Below are 5,000 nucleotides of genomic sequence, written 5' to 3'. Positions count from 1 at the left end.
ATAAAATGTGAGGAGATATGAGGCGATTTTTCTGTGGAAGAGCATATGGAGAAGCAGATTTGAGATGTTCAGGAGATATGATTGAATAGATGAGAGGCTGACAATGGGAGAATATGAGATGAACATGTGCGGTAGAGTATTGAGATATTAGATATGTGGAGCAGCATGGAAGGCTGGTGGAAGTACAAATCGTAAGGGAGATGTATTGTAATGCATGGAATGGAATGAGGAATTGTATCAAAACGCACGTTTGATACCATTCCTCATTCCATTCCATGCATTCCAATGAACCCGTCCTTCGATCTCTGCCTTCACCAGCCTCCCCTCCGGATTCAGAAAACCCTCTCATATTCTCAGTCTTGTAGGAGAGGTAGAGATGAAGGAGGTATGAAATGATTGGTATGGAAAAAGAAGAAAGAGAGGAAAAGAGACAGGAACAGCCTATGCTCAGGGCCCAGTATTTCCAAACTAGATCAAAATGACCTGTTATGAATGAAAAGTCTGGAAATATTGGGCCCAGGGGATGGCAGTATATGCTCAGGGGAGTCTGTAAGATAATTCTGTGTGTTTGTCTGTGTGTATGTGTGTGTGTGTGTGTGTGTGTGTTTGTCTGTGTGTATGTGTGTGTGTGTGTGTGTGTGTGTTTGTGTGTATGTGTGTGTGTGTGCCACGTTCATTTATCATTCATGACACATTCACACACTTGTTCCCCAGACTGGGTTTGACTGTCTTTCACATCCAATCACAATCAGTAGACTGTGATGATCGTGAAAGGAAACTCTTTATGTATACACAATTCACGTACACGCCCACTATACACACACACACACACACACACACACACACACACACACACACACACACACACACACACACACACCTTGTGTTTGTCTAGCCTTCATAGCCCTCAGAGCAGACAGATACGGTGCTCACAGACCTAAACAGCTGCAGTGGTCTCCAACCCCGGGGCGAGGAGGTCAAGAGGATGTGCAGGTTTTAGTTCTAGCCAAGCATCAACACACGTGATTCAACTAACCTTGTTTGCCAGTAGACCTCTCCAGAGTTGCTGACCACTGTCCTAGATATGATAATAGAAAAGAATATGGTTGCTGCCCAATATGCCCTCTGCTCTCTGCAATAATCCTATTCCCTTTCCAACACTTTATGAAAGGGTTTAGGGCAGAGTACGTGTTTGTGTGTGTGTGTGTGTGTGTGTGTGGGGGGGGGGGGGGGTGGTAGAGCAAGAGTGAGGGATAGAGGGAGGGATAGAGGGAGAGAGAGAGGGATAGAGGGAGGGATAGAGGGAGGGATAGAGAGTGTGTACGGGAAAGAGAATCTATACGGTAATCCTCTCTAAGACCCACGTATTGTCTCTCACCCTCCACTCCACAGTTAATTTACGGGGTATTAAGTCACAGCCGCAGGTCAATAGCCGTGTATGCGTGCATGTGTGCGTGCGCATGTTTGTTTGTGTGTGTGTGTGTGTGTGTGTGTGCGCACACACACCCATGCACGCACTATATTGCAGTCATTCCATATTCAACCTCTTATTGTGCATAATTAGCTACTGTATAATTGCATAATATGTCATGATGGTAGCTTGAGTGGCTCTGGGACAGACTGAAATATATTGTTATTTTCACACCTGATTTCATAACTGCTGCAGTTGCAAAAGATAAATCAAGATTGAAAGAAATTAAAGAAAACTACATGTGACTCTGCTTCTGGCAGACCGTCAGTGTATATAGTAGTGTTGACATTTTGGTGAAGGCACCTCTAGTGAGGGTTTCTTGACCAGAACGACAGCACAGCACTGCTAAATGCACTGATTTTTTTGCAAGCAGGCAGGTCACATTAAGGTTTTTTTTTCAAAATATAATGTCATTTTATTTTAGTTTGAGAAATTCTTCATTCTTTCAACTGTCCAACTCTTTACTAATGTTATCATTGTAAAAGGTTACACACACGCACACGCACACACACACACACACACGCACGCACGCACAGGTACAGACTGTCTGGTATTGATCGTCTCTAAGCAGTCGCCCCAATGCACAGCCTGTTTGGAACACTGCGTCGCTTCATCAGACGCAAATGTTGGTAAAGCCATGTCCAGGAACAAAACATTTTTTTCCAGTACTGATCTCATTTAACACAACAGCTTGGCAGACAGACACACACACACACACACACACACACACACACACACACACACACACACACACACCGTACAACCTAGGTAAAAGTCCCACCTGTTTCTTTCCCGAGGACACTTATCTGAAAGTGCTTAATGGGATTTTTTTTAGGAATAAATTGTTTTGTTAAAAGTCCTGCCATCCAAAGCTTGTAGTGTAAGAATGACCTCTTGTTCTATCCAGGGTATATCCCTCAATATATGCTACCAGTATCCCTCTGTATATTCCTCACCACTTAAGAAAAAGTACACTGCCGCTTACAGACCAGACAATGTGCATGAATTGAGAAATAGGAAATGTATGAGAGACTCTCTTGAAAGACAATGGAAGCTGATGAAAGATAACAAAATATAAATAAAAATAATCATAAAAAAAATAAAGATTTAAAAAATGACATCCAGTAGCATACGGCACAGACACCGATACGTTTTGAGACGTAGTTGAAATCATGAAGCATTGGCTATTTCTAACTGCCAAATATATAATAATACAAGTCCATCGATTTAAACCCGCTAAACAACACAATCCGTGCATTGGTGAGTCAACATCTCCTATAGCCTAGACGTTGATACTCTGGTATTTGTTGGCTTCACGCGGGTGAACCGTCTGACATAGAGCTAAACGTTCCCAAACCGACTGACAGTATTGTTAGTGGGAACACAGTAACTCCTAAATGACCGGTAACAAAGCCTGGCACTTTCTATGTGGAGGGAATTTGAATGTGCAACCACTCACCTGTGAGGACAGATGCCGTATGTATGCGGGTAGATGCTCTGTGATGGCTCGTATTCAGAGCGCCTAGTCTTGCCGCCTTGAGTAGCACACCGCGTGGAAACGCGGCTTTATAAAGAGAGACGCGCAGTAGGAGGCGGCGGGTTCTCTGGGGTGGGAGGGAGGTAGTTGCACCAAAACTCCCTCGGAAAAAGTGAAGTGCTCCTTTTTTCAGACATTTAAACGGAATACCAAATACGCGACATGGCTGTCTTTTATATCAAACATGAACTGCCCTGTGGCTTGAATATATTCCCATCTTGCATTCAGCTTAAGAAATATTGATGCATGAGTCATCAATTTGATTATGCCTTATTCTTGCTGCAGAGGGTACAGTGAGATGGAGGAAGTGATGACTACTGTCACCAACTGATCTCAAGATAACAAAACAAGGTATGCCTAGCATGCAATTGAAGGTTATGCTTTGTTGGGTAACAGCCTGCTCTAATTGATTCCTGTTCTTTAGGAGCCCATCGATTAATTTGCCCACATAGCTTTCAAAATGATTTATCGGAAGCATGTTGCCTGGGGGTGGTAGGGGTGGGGGGGTGGACAGGATGTCCTTCGCCACTCAGATCAATGAACTCCTGTGGGTTGTATTCAGGTTGTATCTTGGCAACCTGGCAGCTCTCTCCTAGATGGCAGGTGTATGGTGTAGCCTTCCCTGTGTGATAGCACACGACATCCTCTGTCAATAGGTCGGGACATACTTGGCACAGGGACAAGGAGTATGGCTGTGCTTGCTCTAACTCCTCAATTCTGGGCTCAAATCTCTTGCTTCATACAGAGATGGGTGGGCTGTGTGTGTTCCTTTGTCTGCTCTGTCAGGTGAGTCAACCTTCCTCTCCTCTCCTCTCCTCCCCTCTCCTCTGCTTTAAGATGCAGAGAGGGCAGTCATTTCAAATGCAAGCCTGTGCTCTCTCTATCTGTCTTTCTCTCTCTCACACACACGCACACACACACACACGCACACACATGCACGCACTATACTGCAGTCATTCCATATTCAGCCTCTTATTGTGCATAATTAGCTACTGTATAATTGCATAATATGTCATGATGGTAGCTTGAGTGGCTCTGGGACAGACTGAAATATATTGTTATTTTCACACCTGATTTCATAACTGCTGCAGTTGCAAAAGATAAATCAAGATTGAAAGAAATTAAAGAAAACTACATGTGACTCTGCTTCTGGCAGACCGTCAGTGTATATAGTAGTGTTGACATTTTGGTGAAGGCACCTCTAGTGAGGGTTTCTTGACCAGAACGACAGCACAGCACTGCTAAATGCACGCCTGTGCTCTCTCTATCTGTCTTTCTCTCTCTCACACACACATACACACAAATGTACACATGCACGCATGTACACACACACACACACACACACACACACACACACACACATTTGGGCAATCTGTGAGGTATCAGTATCGACATAACTTGCCTATGAGGCTGCTTTTGTTGTTGGGAGCAATGTTCTTTAGAGGCTTCAGTGTTCACCCGTTCAATTCACATTTACAAATTGTTCAGAATCACTGCAGCTGAAGGTGACAAAAAGTTTCTTCAGAAGAAATGGAACAAGAGGGGATTGCAGCTCTGCTTTGTTCAGAACTGACTCACAGCAATTTACTTTGATAATGAGTTTCATTTCGAGATTGATTGCATAATACTGAGAGAGAAAAGGAGAGAGAGATAGAGAGAGAGAGAGAGAGAGAGAGAGAGAGAGAGAGAGAGAGGGGAAGAGATAGAAGGGGGCCGAGAAAGAGAAAGACAGACAGTTGAGAAGAGAGAGAAGGGGGGGAGAGACAGAGAGGGGAAGAGAGAGAGAGAGGGAGAGAGAGAGAGAGAGAGAGAGAGAGAGAGAGGGGAAGAGATAGAAGGAGGCCGAGAAAGAGAAAGACAGACAGTTGAGAAGAGAGAGGGGAGACAGAGAGGGGGGGGAGACAGAGAGGGGAAGAGAGAGAAGGGGGAAAGAGAGAGAGAGAGAGAGAGAGAGAGAGAGACTAGACTGCTAGGAAACATTGTGCAGTAGTA

This window comes from Argentina silus, assembly GCF_951799395.1.
Source record: "Argentina silus genome assembly, chromosome: 5".
Taxonomy (NCBI): domain Eukaryota; kingdom Metazoa; phylum Chordata; class Actinopteri; order Argentiniformes; family Argentinidae; genus Argentina; species Argentina silus.
Note: the sequence above shows the minus strand (reverse complement) of the source record.